At 39.4% G+C, this 17,431-nt stretch overlaps 1 pseudogene; it reads left to right on the forward strand.

Moving 5' to 3' along the window:
* The first annotated feature begins 3,430 nt into the window (after window positions 1-3,430).
* On the forward strand, window positions 3,431-6,319 carry LOC106009429 (arylacetamide deacetylase pseudogene; annotated as a pseudogene).
* Window positions 6,320-17,431: the final 11,112 nt, after the last annotated feature.

The following is a 17,431-nucleotide window of genomic DNA, read 5'->3' on the forward strand; positions in this document are numbered from 1 at the left end:
TGAGAGCCAGGTGATCTTTTCAGCATGGTCCACAGGAGTGTCAATGACCCCTATGGAAAATGGCCTAACCCTGCTGGGGGGGGGGTCGAAGGACAGGCTCAATGGGCTGTATAATACCTGTAGAGTTTTTACCTAGCCCTTTTCCTGGAATGTACCCATTTTTAAACATCTGTATAGTGACTACTTCATTAGGGCTAGAGATAATCATCCCCATTTGTGATAATAGGTCTCTCCCCCATAGATTAATGGGTAACCCTGAGATGATATAAGGTTGAATGGTGTCCTGATTGTCATCTTGGTCTTTTCAGGTCAGATCTTTGGCACTTTGTTTAGGGTTTTGACTCTGACCTATACCCTTGAGGTGGGTGAGGGTGTCTTTTAATGGCCACGCCTGAGGCCAGTCTTTTTTTTTTGATGATAGTTACATCAGCACCGGTGTCTACCAATCCAGAAAACTGTCTCCCATCTAACCATAAGGTCATGAGAGGCTTCTGGGCTGAGAGTATTTTTGACCAGTAGACATTGGATGAGCCAAATCCCTGGCTGCCTCTGACGTTGTTAAGAGCCTTATTAGAGGTAGGGAGAAGGGGAAGGAGCAACAATTGAGCAAATCTATGGCCTGACTGAATGGTGTTAATGGCTTTGGGGGAAGAAACCATAACTTTAATCTCTCTGGAGTAATCATTATCAATCACGCCAGGGTAGATCAGCAGCCCATCCATAGTGCTGCTGCTCCTGTCTATTACAAGCCCAAAGGTCTCTTTAGGTAGGGGTCCAAAGACCCCTGTCGGGAGGGCCTGTACCCCCATTTCTGGAGTCAATACTGTGTGGGCTGTGGAACTGAGGTCCAGTCCGGCACTTCCCGTTGTTGCTCTGAAGAGGTCTGAAATGGATTGTTGTTTGCTGGAGCAAAGTTGAGCGCCCCATAAATTTGTTTGGGTCTGGGGGCCCAGGGCTGGCCCCCTCTCCCATTTCCCTGGTCCGGGTTATGGGCAAGCGGAGGGGCTGGCCCTGAGCGTCTATCTTGGACCTGTACTCATTTGCCCAATGTCTCCCCTTATTACATCGAGGGCAAGGCCCCGGGGGTGTGGCCCTAGGGGCTGATGCCCTAGGGGTCTGATATTTCTTGGCAAAGTGACCCGTTACCCCTCACCGGAAACACTTGTTACCCGGGCGGCATGACAAAAACTGTCTGACCGTGTAAGCCTGCATGGCGGCAGCCATAGCAAGCCCCTGTTGGTAGGCAGTCCCAACTTCTGAGCAAAGGCGAATGTAACCTGAGAGATCAGTTTTCTTTTTATAAGGGCGGATGGCAGCCTGGCAAGCAGCATTGGCATTTTCAAAAGCAAGCTGTTTAACAAAATCTGTCCCTGTTTCTGTGCTCCCAAAAATCCGACCCGCTGCTGTGAGCAGGCAGTGAACAAAATCCGCGAAGGGCTCATCAGGCCCCTGTCAGATATTGGTGAGAGAAGCACTCACATCTCCTTTAGAAGGGAGCTTTTTCCAAGCTCTAGTGGCTGCGGTCTGAATCTGGGCATACAACCCCACATCAAATTGCATCTGTTGATCGCTGGCGGCATAGGCTCCATCCCCCAGAAGCATATCAAGTATCCAACCATTACCCGCCTGAGCATTGCGTCTAGCAGTATCTCAGCAATTTTCCACATATTCAGATTTCCATAGTAAATAGTCACCTCCTGTAAGGGTGGCGCGGGCCAGAGTCTGCCAATCGATTGGGGTGAGCCAATTTTCTGCCACCAATTTTAAAATGACCATTGTGTAAGGTGCAGTGGCCCTGTATTGAGCTGCGGCCGTTTTAAGTTCTTTAATGACCTTAAAATCAAAACCACTGTGGTGTCTCTACGCCTGTCTCTGTGCGTCAGTAGTTTTAGTTACGGGAAAGTCTTCTACATTTTTAAGTTCTAGGGATACTCCTGACCTGGATGGCAACCTAGGGGCCGTCCCTCTAACAGGGGGTCGTGGCTTAGGTTTGTCCTCTCTACGGACATTTTTATGGGTTTTGCCAGTTCTTAAGCCCTCGAGCTGGGTAATAAGTTTCTGGTGTTCTTTTTCTAATCTTATTTGTTCTTTTAGAAATTTTATCTTGTCCCGGAGTTTTTTGGGGGATCAACAGCAGGGCATGCCAAAATGGGCACATTGGGAGTGTTGGGTACCAGAACATAAGGAGGTGGACATTGGACTATTGGCGGCCAGTCAGGATTATGATATCTGGCTGCCTCCTCCTCAATTGGCCCAGTCAGCCTCCCCCAGATCATTCTGTGGCAAGGGGGTTGTCTGAGGTGGCGGAGGGAAGGGTACAAGGTCGGTTCCTCGTTCACTGGTGGGGCGGGGTTAGAGGCAGGGGCTGAAAGGGCGGAGGTGGAAGCTGAGGAGTGCCAAAGCTTTTTCTTAAAAGGCTTGGATGAGGCAGAGCCCGCCTGTAAACCCTCATCGGTTGCATTTTTTTTTTTTGTCTGGCTCATCATCACTATCAAAAGACATCAAGTCTTCTTCCTCATTCTTTGAGGAAGTCCCGTCCCGCAGGGGCTCGGGCCTCGGTGCCATCTTGGCATCTCGGGGGGTATTTACACACTCCTCACTCTGAGGGAGAGTGACCGACCCTTTCTCTGATCGGAGAGCTGTCTCCCCGACCTGGATGGCTTGAGCCACCACCGGATCTTTGGTTTTTTGGGAGATAATTTCATCAGTAAGATTCCAATAAGAAAATGCAGTAATCGGGACCTTTCCTGGTCTACAAGTAGCATAATAATCCTTAAGGGCCTCCCCTACTCTTTTCCATCTCCTCTCGTCGATGGTACCCTCAGCGGGAAACCAAGGGCAGAGATCTCTAATATAATCAAAATATTTTAACAACTGTTTGACTGTAACATTTACCCCTCGTGCCTGTAAAGTTTTTTTTTAAGACCTTCTACAAACAACGCACGTTGGCTAATCTCCTGTCCCATAATCGCTGCTCAACTCACCGAGGTGCAGGAAAGATGGCAGGTTCACGTCAGACGCAATCCTCTTTTTTCTATTTTATTTGTCTCTTCTATTTTATTGGGCCCCCGAGCAGCGTTCTTCACTGGATCCCCCGTTCTCGGGCCCCACGTTGGGCGCCACTTGTCCCGGCCCGCGGGTAAGTCAACGGAGACCCTAGAGGGGGAGTGAGAATGACAAGGGACAAGAGACATGAGAGATGGAGACAAGACAGGTTTCTGATCAAGTCTCGTTTATTGCGGAAGCTGCTACAGCATATATACCATAGGGCTAGGGGGAAGGAGCAAGGGGAGGGTACTGGGGCTACTTCCTTGTTGCCGGGTAGACTTGCAGCAGGCCCAGACATGCCCGTAAAAGGCACTCAAGAGTTCTAGCGGGGGGGGCAAGGCCCCCCACAAATAATTTTTAGAAATAAAAATTAAAAACGAATATGAAGGGCCTCCTGCAGGGTATGTCTCTGCTGTCACAATAGACAACATTGGCAGCAGTGTGCAGATATAAGTCAGAGGGTGTCAGCAGGCCAGTCACAGACCCGTAGGATTCAGGCAGATTTTTGGAGGCATGTCCAAGTTGAGGTCATGTCTTCCTGTAGGGTTGAATTCTGCAAGGTTGTACTGCAGGTTACAACTGCCGTTCCCCTGAAGATAGTCCAGGTTCCAATTGGAGGTGATGATCCCTCCGACTTACCCAGTATGGTGGTCTAGTGGTCTGGTGTCCCCTGTGTCTTTGTAGTGTGGAACCAGGTAGTGGTACAGCCACGAGGCCAGAGGTGGGGGTGGGGATGGGGGGGTGTCCTGCAGGTGCCTGTGAGGCTAAGTGGATGGCTGCAGTGGGTGTGACCAGTGACAAGGGGTCCTCACCTTCTGGCTGGTCACAGCCAGTGTGCTTGGTGCAGACTGGATGGAGCAGGACCCGGGACCACTCTCTCCTGGGGACTCTTACAATATTATTGAATTGTTTAAAAATACCAATTTTTATGAAGATGCCCCACCACTTCAGATAATGTCTCTGCAACTTACACCAAATTTAACAATATTCTTATCCATATATGTGTGCCAAAAAGAAAGTCAGATACACTAAGAAGGGGTGTGTTTTATGTCCATTCCAATATTCTACCTGTTTTTTAATAATAATAGTAAACCAATAATAATGAATATATTTTCTCCCAGATTACATGTAGAATGGGTTTTGACTTAAATAAAAATACTGTTACTTTAAAAATTAGCATATCATATATCACAAACATGTACTACTATAAATAAATATTTAAAAATATAATTTTTTCTATGTAGTAGAATGAGATTGGGAAGCTATCTACTATTTAGTTTTGAATTTATTGATTGATTTTAAAAATAAGATAGATTATGTCAAGGTACAAATTTCCAATGATAAATGTCATTATATCAGATACCTAAAATATACCATTACAATTAATTTTTAAAAACTTTTACTTTGTTTCATTTGTTCATAATTTTAGAATAAAATATTTTAGCTTCTAGTGTCTGAGGTACAGTAATTTCTATATGACATTTTAATAGGTCATTTAGTTTCTCCAAGCATCCATTTCCTAAAAGTGAAGAAAAATAAATTTATCAACTTCACACTGTTGTTCTAAGGCTCATATAATCAAATCTGGGAGCATGAAATGAAATTTAAATATTTCTCTAAAATGATCTATTTTGATTATGATAGTTCAAATGTAGATAAACATCATAAATTGTGAATTACTTGGGTACAATCAGCACATGTACTTATAGAGAAATTATGTAGAATTTACATCTTTTATGGCAAAATATGCATGTTAGAACCCTATTAAAGTACATTTTATAAAAGATGTTCTTAAAAATTAACAGTTTTAAGAAATCGTTTAATGGATCACTTTTTGATATACTTTGTTATTTGCACATACTTTTTTCAGATCACTGGACTTTATAAATATTAGCATATTAATCCTGATAAAGAGAGAGCAAAAAATAGCTATTCTAATCCAGCATGGCCAGTATACCTAAAACTGTGCCTTGACTTAGTACAACTGTCTTATGTAGTTTTACATTATTTTTCACCTCATAACTGAATATATGATAATCAATTTTACAAGGACTTATAAGATAAATAAATGGATCTCATACTGACAAATTAAAAAGAAGGTGGAGGGAAGGAGGAAAAAATGAGATATTTTATGCACATGTACCAATTCCCTGCAATGAATGTAATCATTATGTACTCCAAAGGTGAACAAATAAAAATTAAAAATATCCTGATATTGAGAAATGATTTAATTGAACACTTCACAAAGAATGCTTTCTCAAATCACCTAAAAACAGAAGGTTATTTTTGGGGGAAAACGATAGCAATACTTAGTGATACATGTTCCTGAAAAGTGTAATCTAGTTTAGTAACTCATACTAACTGAAAACACTCGGGTTAAATTTACACAGCTGTTTGTATGTCATTCTTGGTTGAAAGCATATAATAGTAACTTAGTAATTAATGTTTAGATCTTTCTGATTATCCCTGAAGAGCATAGGACAGATGATTTTTCTTAAGTTAAAATGATGCTTCAGTTAAGGAATATTTAATTCTGGAAACTCCTTTGAAATATTTCAAAGTTTATTGTGAGGGATGGTATATTTTGGCTATTATTTTTCTTTTTGATATTATTAATGTATTTATAGAATAAAATTGCAGCTATTTTATTATTTTCAAAGGAAATAATTTGTGCAAGTATTGTCAATTTCTTCTTACCTCTTAGATAACCCAGAAGTCAAGATCCAGGCTTTCCTTTATCCTGTTCTTCAGTTTCTTGATTTTGAATCACTATCATATCAAGAAAATTCACATAGGCCAATTCTATACAAGTCACTCATGGTCAGATTCATAAGTGAATATTTTACAACAAATAGATCTCTTGAGAAGGCCATGCTTTCCAGCCAACATGTACCTGCAGAATCCAGTCATCTATTCAAATTTGTTAATTGGAGATCCTTGCTCCCTGAGTTTAGAAAAGGAAAAATTTATAGCAATACAACTTGAGGTAGAGTTATCTCAAAGGTATCCAGAGTTCACAGGTGTGAGGGCAGCTGCTCTGTTGGCAGATGACAGCAAGTTGTGTGGTTTACCCCTGACCTTTGTCCTCACTTGCCAATATGATGTGGTGAGAGATGATGGACTCATGTATGTCACCAGACTTCAGAATACTGATGTTCAAGTGACTCATAACCATGTAGAGGGTGGATATCATGGGGCTCTTGTACTTCTGTATCTTAAAATAGACTATAGACTTTTGAATCAAAAAATTAATTGGCTAAGGAAAAATTAATTAAAAAACAGACATCAATGTATAATTTAAAATTATATAGAAAATTATACAGAAAATTCACATGGTAAAATTTGGTTTGTTTTAGAAAAGTCAATTGTCCACATAAAGTGTAAGAATTTCAAATTTCTTTTTGTTCTTATACTTCTTGAATTTACCCAATATTCATATTGTAAACGTGCTATTTCTGACAACTCCCTTCATATATTCTGAATCTTATTTTTGCATCTTGCTTTTTTTTTTTTTTTTTTTGGTACCAGGGATTGAACTCAGGTCCTTGCACTTGCACAGCAGGTGGTGAAACCACTGAGCTAAATTCCCAGCCCTGCATCTTGCTTTTCAGCAGCCTTTTTTTGTGTGCTGCCTACTATTAACAATTGAAAGAAGAGAAATGTAAGAAAACATTGCATACCTGAGTAATGTCAATATTTTTTATCAAGACACATTTATGGTTTCAAATACTCTTTAACACTAATATGACTTGATTCCCCCCAGTTCTTTCCAAAACTGTTTTCCTCAGTGCAATGCCAGTTTACTACATCTAAATTCTTGTTCATTGAAATACCACTATAATCCAGGTAACAAATGCTATACTATTCAATATGATGGATCGCTGTGGCTCTTTGAGGAATTAGAAGTTTTGTGTTCAGGAGAAAGAGCAAATCTAAAGTTCATTAAAGACTTCAGGAGGATGGAAAATGACAATAATAGTCATAGACTTAAGAAATCAAAGTAGATTAACTGTGATTGGATGGAAACTAATGGGACCAAAGCAATACAGGGTATTGCTAGGAGAGTAAGCATTAAGAAACATAAGACATTTTTTGTCATAAATTCACGGAAACAGGTGAGTCAAACCCACATTAATTCATTAGAATGTTCCTATTGATGAGTTACTAATTTTAATTTTATGAATTTTATTGTATTAAACAATGAGTGATTAACATGAAAAAATCACAAAAATAAAGTATTGCATTTTTAATATTTACTGAGAGTTTATAAAAAAGCATCAAGATTTTCAATATTGACTGCTTTTTGGTGTACAAAGTCTAAAATAGAACAAAAGAAATAAATTTCTATATGAACTACAATAAAAATACCAATAGAACTCTACAAAAATAATCTTTACTTCAATTATAACACCTAAATAATAAGAAAATAAGATATCAAAATAAATTATCAAATATATTATGAGTGCTTAGAATAGACATCAACATTTTCACATCAGCTGTGTACTTGCTTACAAAACCTAAAAGATAACATCAGAAATAAAACCCTATGTAAACTACAATGAAAATACCAATAGAACTCTACAGCAAAATAACCTTTGCTTCAATGATCACACCCAAGGCAGTCTTCACATCTAAATGCATGTTCCAAGCACATGTCTCATTTACACTGAGAGCACATGTGCTTAGCTTCCCTTTCCTATGTGGCAGGCCATTCTTGTCACTTCTCTTCTTTTCCTCTGTTTTCAGGAGCTTCCTACTATGTTGTACAATATGCACTTAACAGGAAAAAATATATCAATAAAATAAAATATAAAATGTATAATGAGTGCTTAGAATAGACATCAACATTTTCACATCAGCTATTTACTTGCTTACAAAACCTAAGAGATAGCATCATAAATAAAAACAGATGTGAACTGCAATGTAAATACCAATAGATCTCTGCAACAAAAAATAATCTTTGCAGGCCAGGGATTTAGCTCAGTGGTTTCGCCTCCTGCTGCACAAGTGCAAGGACCCGAGTTCAATCCCCCGTACAAAAAAATACCCCTTTCCTTCAATTGTCACACTTAAGGCAGTCTTCACACATGAAAACTTCATATTTCATGCACACATCTCACACTGGTAGCACATATGTTTTTTCTGTCCTTTCTTGCATGTAAATTTGACATGTTTTTGGTTTTCCTGTAGTCATAGTAGGTCTTTTGGATGCTTGCTGCTTGCCTGCCTGTTCACCTGTCAGCTTACCAGTGTGTTCCATAATTTTTGCATAGTGCCCTGGGCAGAAACATTTTTTTTCCTCTGTTGTAAATGATTTCTCATGAATTCCCATCCCAATCATTTAAGGAAATTTCTTTATGATATTTTGCACTTGTTGTTTTCTTCGTAAACTATCAAACTATGCTGCACATGTTTAGTATGAAGTGAAACACAACCTTTGGCCAACACTTGGTGTTTCAAGTGACATCATAGTTGCTGCATAACTCATCAACAACATCTATTCTTCCTGCCTTTGGTTTTGTTGTAGAAAGTTTCCCTGTGAGGCTTATGTTTTGTTGAGGTTTCCCTATCAATATTTCCAACATTGTGCGATGCTGACATCAGCATTACCAGGTTTTGTTTGTTGTTTGTTTTTTGCCATATACATGGCCAAGGTAAATCTTTCTGAAGTTCAAAGATTGTTCCATATATTTCTCTGTTTTGAAATTCAACATTTCATTTGAAATTTCTGCTTTGTTCCTGTGTACAGTTCCTGCACTGGTCAACTTGTGCTCTGTTAGCAAATGTAACACTAATTGGAAACTGGTAAACCAATTGATAAATATCACATTCTGATTGGTTTAAGAAATGGGTGCAATAAGTCTGTTCACAACATCATTTGGTTTATTACTATACAAATAAGGACCCAATAGCTGAGTTCCAGGATAAATTTCTAAATTTCAAGCAGAATAAGTCTTTGCATCTACAAGGGCATTAATTTTCATGTCATATTTTGACCCATCACTTTTCTATAAGTCTTACATTATGTGATACCACGAGAAATTCCTACTATGTACAGTAGATCTATGAATGCTTTCAGTTCAGCTAGTGAGCTGTCATAATAAAAATAGTTTTGAATATGGCTATTGGTGCATACAGAACATTTTACTTGTATTTCAGCTTTGTGTATTTCATCTGTTACAATTTCCAACATTGAATGACAGTGCTGGTACTCTGTCCAATTGGTTTCACCACTGCCAAAATTCTCACTGTATTTTTGAACCTAGTTCTAACATTGGATCATTCTACTTTGTTGGTCATTCTATTTGCAACATTTCAACTTGTCAAATGTACACTCACATTGCTGTTTGCTTTGTCACCTCAATCAAGGAGGTCTGTATTCCCTGTGTATGTATCAGTCAATTCTTGCTCCATTTCACTGTCACAGGAACTTTGGCTCACATGGCCAACATCAAAGTCATCTGCATCATCATCACCATCATCCACCACACTTTTATTATAAAAACATGTATTTTACCATAATGGAACATCTCCATAATCCATGCATAAGTAATCTGGTGATTCATTTTTTTATCTTCTCCAAAACTTGCATATCTGATTTTTCATGTGCCATTGTACTGTACTGGGCTACTTCTACCAGAAAAATCAAAAGAAAACTTTTAAAAAAATAAATCCTAGAGCGTGTGGGTGTACAATAACCTCTGTGATGCTCAAGTAAATTTAAGCAAAACCTCTTAGATGGACCATCATGTGGGTGAAAATCCCAGTTTGAAAATTTTGTACATATGCACAAATCTTGTTCATTGTACCAAGTGGGAAAACACAAAATTTGTTTCTTACATCCCCCAGGGATAGGTACTGAGCTGCACAGCTGGGTGTATTACACTAAAGTAAAAATTTACAGTAGAAAAGTAAGGGATGTGTTTGTGAAACCCAGTGTTAATTTTAGGGATTAAATCCTATAGCTTCATATCCAAACCCCAGGGCTAGCTGTGGTGAGATGTGAACTCCAAAGGGCTTGGAGTGCACCCCATAAGTAAGATATTGCCAGTGGTTGTACCCCTCAAATCTTCCCCTTTCAGTTGGCTTGGCTCATTTTGTGGCTTTACTCAGACATTCCATGTTCCAGACTTCTTCACCTTGCTTGGATTTCCACTGCATTTTCAGCTTCATTCTTACAGCTTCAAGGACTGCTCTCTCAGGATCAAACTCTCTGGCCTCCAGGTCTTTTTCTGAAATCTGGGTGGAAGCTCTCCTGTACCCCAAACTCTTGCATTTTGCTTGCCCATAAAACTAGCCCCAGATGCAGGATGCCAAGGTCTGCCACCAGATCCAGCATGATCTCCTTTGAGCCATGGCTTCAGACACCTCTGAATGTCTTGAAGGTGAGTGCTCTGACCTGAATCACAGGGATCAAATTTCCTAGGTAGTGGTTCTCCAGCATGATGTCTCAGGGCTTTCTTCTCAAAGAAAACTCTTTCTCTTCTGCAATTTTGAATCTGCAAGGGCTGGAGCCTTACAAATTTCTAACAAGCCCATAAGTCATTTTTCCTATTGTTCTGATCTAAAATACTTGGCTTTCTTCTAATGTTAATTTTTTGGCAAGCAAGTTCCCCTCTACTCTATCATTTCACATCCTGTCTTTCTGGCAAAACTGAACATTTATTAAAATGGGTTTCATACTCTTAATTTTCATTATAAATCTGGTTAACAGGTCCCAAAAAGCAATAGCCTGAACACTGAGTTGCCTTGAAATTCTCTCTTCCCAGATTAATTAGTCTACCACCCTAATCTCAGTCTCCCCATAAAGTCTCAGGACCCAAGAAAAATGTAGACAAAAATTTTGCCTGTGATAATGCACATGGCCTGGAGTCCAAATGCCAATGGAGTTCTTGTTCCCAACTAAAATCTCTTTAGCTTTGACTTTACCTTTCACCTTTTTATCAGCATTCTGGTTTTCTGAGCTCTGTCCAGAATATCTTATCAAGCTAGGCTTGAAGGATTCTAGGAGTACTTCTCTAAGCAGCATTGCCCAACCCAGTCTCAGTGAACCACTTCTGAAGGCTTTTGAACAACATGGTCACACAACATCACAGCAAAGGCCCCACTCATGGTACCCAAATTTGTCTCAGTTTCTTTCTTTTTTTTTTTTGTAGCTGAAAAGCAATACCCAACACCCACAACTTAAAGGTGGAGAGATTTATTTTGTATCACTTTTCAGGCCATAGTAGGCAGGTTCCAAGCAGGATGACATATCACCAGTATGACTGAGAAATAGTTGCTCATGGCATGGCTCATTAGAAGCAGAGAGAGTCAAGGGAGAAGCCAAAAAAAGAGATAGACCCTTTTGATCATTCCCACCTTGACCCACCTCTTCTGGCCAGACCCCACCTCCTAACAGTAAGTCAGCAATATGACACCATAATTCAATCATCATCCAAACACCTGATACTTTCATGCCATTTTAAATCTGTATTATAACAAGTTTACATGGGGGTTCACACTCTTGTGAGAATCTAATGCTGCCCCTGATCTGACAGGAGGGAGAGCACAAGAAAGCAAATGATGAGAAAGAGCTATAAATACAAATAAACTTTCACTTGCTTGTTCATTGTTCACCTCCTACTTACCTTTAGCAGTCCATGGCCTGGGGGCTGGAGATGCCCACTATTGTTAATTATATCCTACATTTTATCACCATGAAAACTGTATTTTCATTTTATAGTTATTTTTGGTATTCTGAAGTCCCTCCTCCCAAACTTTTTAGATCATTCCTTCTTGGATTCTCAACTTCAACAATTTTCCAAACTTGTGTGGTCCATGAGAATCTCAGACTTGTAAGAGACAGCAAAAAAGCAATTGGCCAAAGAATAGTAAAAGTGCACGTCAAGGCTGAGCACCTACAGAATAACCATGCCTCTACTCTAATCAGGCCTCTGGTTCCAATGTGGAACGACCAAACCTGGACCAGCCAGTGCTGGGGCAATCATCCCCAAAACATTCTGACCTAGTAAACTCATGCCTAGGACAATCCATTTTGTGACTGAGGAGAAGAATCCCTGCAGCTTGATATGAAATTCCAAGATAATTTTTTTTACCAGTGATTTGGAGGCTACCAGGTAAATCACTGGGACAAACCACAAGTGCTCTAAAAGTCTAAAGGCCTAAATTACTCTATGAACAAGAAGCCTGGAAATAAATGAATATGGATTCAGAGTCTGAATTCATTCCTGGTAAGAGTTTTGTTTGTTTTGCTTCATTTTGTTTTGTTTTGTTTCAGAGTGATGTGTCTAGTAATATATTATTTCTCATTATGCCTGTTGTGACAATTTGAGATGTGAAGTATGATTGAAATCTAATCAAGGAAATTTCAATAACTTTGTCTACTTCAACAAATCCCTCTGACTGTAGATAAGTAGAACTAATACTAGTTTTGATATTTTTAGCATGTAGAATCTATCTCAAGTTTAGAAAGTAAAAAGATGTCTGTTGAAGGAATAGTACAGACACGTATGATGAAAATTGTTTCTATTTCTGCTATTGAGGGCCTTTTCTTGTTAAAGCTTCAATTAGGAGGCTTGAGGTATAGATCAGTGTTACTGTATTTGCCTAGTATGTGCAAAGCCCAGGATTGCATCCCTAGAACAACATACCACGCACACAAAAAAAACCTCACAAAGCACTAAATTCTGTTGTTTTATGTAGTACTGGGGACTGAACCCAGGGCCTTTATATTGAGCCACATTCCCAGACCTTTTCTAAATTTTAAGACAGGGTCTTCACAGTTTCTTGAATTGCCCACAGAAATTTAGTTTGACTCATGTTTTAGATCCTCCTGCCTTGCCTTCTCACAGTGCAATGATTACCAGTGCATGCTACCATGCTGGATAAAAATAATTTTTTAAAATCCATCATTCAGGTGAAGGGTTAACTTAGAGTGAGCTTCATTGATTTCCTCCACACCTTGGGCTCTGTGTTTTATTGCCACCTCCACCGTGTTCACTAATATTTGTAGAAAAATGTTTTATACTTGGTTGCACCAAGACAAGTCAGGTTTCATTAGCTAGTTTAAATACAAATGAATAAAAAACAACTTATAATAAAGAGGTCAACAAACAAGCACTCCCTTGACATGGAGGCATAACCAGTATGAAAAATGGGAAAATAAAGTGAAAAAGAGAATTTGAAAATTCATGAGCAATATGTCATTGAAACCTTATAAAATTTCAACTATTAATGGGTGATTTTACTACAGAAATGCAATTACTAAGAAAAATGTAAAATATTCCACCAGTAGCAATATAATACCACCAATTCAAAATTATTTTCTTTAATGAGTCTTTATCATGGGTATTATTAAAGATTACAATTTTTAACTTATAATATTGCATCTATAAGAATTTTAAATCTTAGAAGAATTACACAGATATAAAGTGGTACTTTATAATTAAGTTCATTCTGTTTAGGTAAATACAGTGTAATTAACTCTAATGAAGTATTTTTTAAATGCTATGCCATGAGAGTCCCCACATAAGGCATGACTCTTGGTCCATAGGAATTGGGTAGTGAACTCTGAGCATTAACATGTTGACATTGTTTTAGAGAAATGCTGATAAGATATTTTGAAATATCTTGCTGATTTATTATAGGTCTGAAAGTTTCAAGTCTTTTATAACTAAATGTGACCTAGCATCACTTTGTAAGGCATTGTACTTGTGATTAATGTTCTCATTACCTGTTATCATATGACTAGCCTGAGCCATGTGGGGGATCTGGAATAGAAAATTCTGAAGCATTTCTTTGCTGTATGAATTAAAAAATGTCTGCAAGAGAAAGAGAAATACTTTTGCTTCAAAATTCTGGGTGCATGGTATTCTCCTAATAGATATTGTCACATCCTTCATATCCCATCCTGCTCAATACTTTTTTTTTGAGACAGGGTCTCACTATATAGTTCAGGCTGTCCTTGAACTCACTATGTAATCCAGGCTGAGCTTGAACTTCCAGTGATCCTCCTGACTCAGCCTCCTTCCTGACTGCTGAGATTACAGGCATAAGCCACCACACTTGGCTACTGAACACTTTTTAAGCACCATTTTTTTAGGTTAAAAAAGTCCAGAGGAAGCAATTGCAGCCTGACTGGGAACTACTTCCTCCGGCTTGCTCCACCAGCATGTGGCCAGGACAGGCTTGGGACCAAGACAGCCTTGTGACCAGGACAAGCATGGGACCAAGACAGGGTGAGGAGGACCCCCCACCCCGGGGCATGCCCACCAGCCCCAGCTTGGCAGAGAAGGGCCAGGCAGGGCCAAGCAGGGCCAAGTGGGGCCAAGCAGTTGCAACCTGACTGGGACCTACTTCCTCCAGCTTGCTCCACCAGCTTGCGACCAGGACAGGCTTTGGACCAAGACAGGGTGAGAAGGACCCACCCAGGCACATCCACCAGCCCCAGCTTGGCCATGTGGTCATCTCCAACAACAGATTCCCCCCCACCCCACCTCTGGCCTTCTGGCTGTGAAGCTACTTGGTTCCACACTACAGAGGCTCAGGGGGACATAAAAGTCATTGTCTGAGCTAGAAGTGAACAACCCAGAGAGGGCTTCTCTCAGGCTCCATGATGAAAACAAGCCCACTGGAAAAGTGAAGAGAATCTCTGCAATAAAAGCACACCAGACCACCATGCTTGGTAAGTTGGAGGGATCATCAGCTCCCATTGGAAACTGGATTTTCTTCAGGGGAAAGGCAGCTAAAACTTGCAATAGAACCTTACAGAGTGCAACCCTGCAGGTGGACAGGGGGCTCAACTTGGGACTTGCAGCCAGAAATCTGCCTGAATCTCAAGGATCTGGGACTAGCTTACTGAGACTCGTTGACTTATAACTGCACACTGCTGCCCATATTGTCTATTGTGACAGCAGAGACATAACCTGAAGGAGGCCCTTCATTTTTAAAGGTGATAGATTAATAACTACCACAAATTGTCATCCTCTAATGATGTGTTTGATGCTATGGTGTTGCTGATTGTATCACTTGGGCTAAGGTGTTGTAATTGATCTAATCAGTTGTTCATCCTGGTATAATAAAAATGAGATAGCCTCAGAGCCATCAGAGACTCAAAACCTAAAGACCAGCTATATCTGGAAGACACTTCTGAGAAGCAATCATTTCATAAGGGTTCTAAACACATCAACAAAGATACTTACAATAAGCAACTTCAAAATATCAACCCAGGAAATAAACCAAGGACATTACCAAAAACAAAAATGAGAAGACATTTAAGCAAGTCACAAACTCAGACTTCCACCCCCCCAAAAGGCAAATTCTGGGGGAAATAAGGTGGAAAAGTCTGCTAATCAACCAACTGGACACCCTAAAATGACAGCACAGGAAGTAACAAAACAGATGAATGAGACTCTAGAAAAATTCAAAGCAGAAATAATCTCCCAGATAACTACAGACATGGTGAGCAGAGTGAAAGACATGATTAGAGGCTCTAGAACAGAAACTGATAAAAAAAAATAGATGAGCTCAGAATCATGCTGGAAGCCATGAATGCCCAGCATAAGAAAGAAATGGAAACCATGATCGCCCAACATAAGAAAGAAATGGAATCCATGAAACAGATTCAAACAGATATTCAGGAGATTAAAAATTCCACTGAAAGCATGCAGAGCAGATTAAGAGAATCTGAAGATAGAATATCAGATATAGAAGACAGGATTGCAGTGAAGGACCATGAAAAGAGAAATTTCTTAAAAATAGTAAGGGACCATGAGAAATCAATTCAGCAGCTGCTAGATGATGCAAAGAATAATAACATAAGACTGATAGGAGTCCATGAAAAAACAGGTGAAAGTAAAATTGACATTAAAAATAACTTCTCACAGAAGTAATAGTAGAAAACATCCCAGACAGAGGTAGAGAATTGGACATATAGATAAGTGAGACATATGGAACACCACCTAGCCATGATAAAAAAAAAATCTACACCTAGACATATAATAGTCAAGATCCCAGAAACTCAACAAAGGAACAAGATCCTACAGGCAACTGGAGAAAGGAGAAAGATCACCTATAAAGGAAAGCCCATCAGAATCACGGCAGACTTCTCAACACAAACCCTCAACTCAAGGGGAGCCTGGAATCAAGTATTTTGATCCCTAAAAGAAAGTAACTTCCAACCTAGACCGTTGCATCATTATCTTTCAAGATCGATGGGGAATTTGGATACTTCCATGAAAAAGAACACCTGAGAAATTTATTGAATACCAAACCATCACTCCAGGCAATTCTAAGCAATACCCTGGAGGAAGGCAACAAGGGTGACAGATCCATGAGGCTCAACAGAGGAAAGCCACCAGACAAGGTAAGAAACTAAATGGAAAGGGGGAAAAAGAAATAAGAGACACCAACAGTAAAATATCATGACAAGGATGAGTCAATATCTATCAATTATGACTATCAATGTTGGTGGCCTCAATTCACCAATCAAAAGAGGTAGACTGACAGAATGGATTAAGAAGCAAAATCCAGCAGTATGTTGTATACAAGAAACACACCTAACTCAAAAAGAAATTCATAGACTGAGGGTACAAGGATGGAAAACAGCTCTTCATGTGACAGGAACCCAGAAAAAGGCAGGGGTGGCAATCTTATTTGCAGATAAAGTAGATTTCAAACCAAAACTAAGAGAGACAAAGATGGTCACTACATCCTTCTGAAGGGAACAATCCAAGAGGAAGAGATGACAATCCTAAATATATATGCACCAAATATGAATGCACTCAACTATACAAAGCAAATATTAATGGACATGAAAAACAAAAGAAGCACTAATACAATTGTAGTGGGGGACCTCAATACCCCACTATCACAAATAGATAGGTCATCTAGACAAAAAATTAACAAAGAAATTCAAGAACTGAACCAAGCTATTGAACAAATGGACTTAATAGATATTTACAGAGTGTTCCACTGCACAAAATCAGAATACACATTCTTTTCAGCTGTGCATGGTTCATTCTACAAAATAGACCACATGCTGGCTCATAGGGCATATCTAAGTCAGTGTAAAAGAATTGAAATTATGCCCTTTATATTATCAGACCATAGTGCAATAAAATTGGTGATCAATAACATGAGAAACTGCAAACCTGCTACAAACACATGGAAATTGAATAACACCCTCCTGAACAACCAATGGGTCATAGAGAAAATTAAAGAAGAAATTAGACAGTTTCTACAAGTAAATGGTAATGCCAGTACAACACACAGGAATCTATGGGACACAATGAAAGCAGTTCTATGTGGGAAATTCATAGCTGTGAATGCTCATATTAGGAAAACAGAGAACTCAGATAAATAACCTAATGCAGAACCTCAA

The sequence above is a fragment of the Heterocephalus glaber genome, unplaced genomic scaffold (assembly GCF_053883595.1).
Source record: "Heterocephalus glaber isolate CG9 unplaced genomic scaffold, H.glaber_assembly_v1.0 deba00001504, whole genome shotgun sequence".
In the NCBI taxonomy this organism is placed as follows: Eukaryota; Metazoa; Chordata; class Mammalia; order Rodentia; family Bathyergidae; genus Heterocephalus; species Heterocephalus glaber.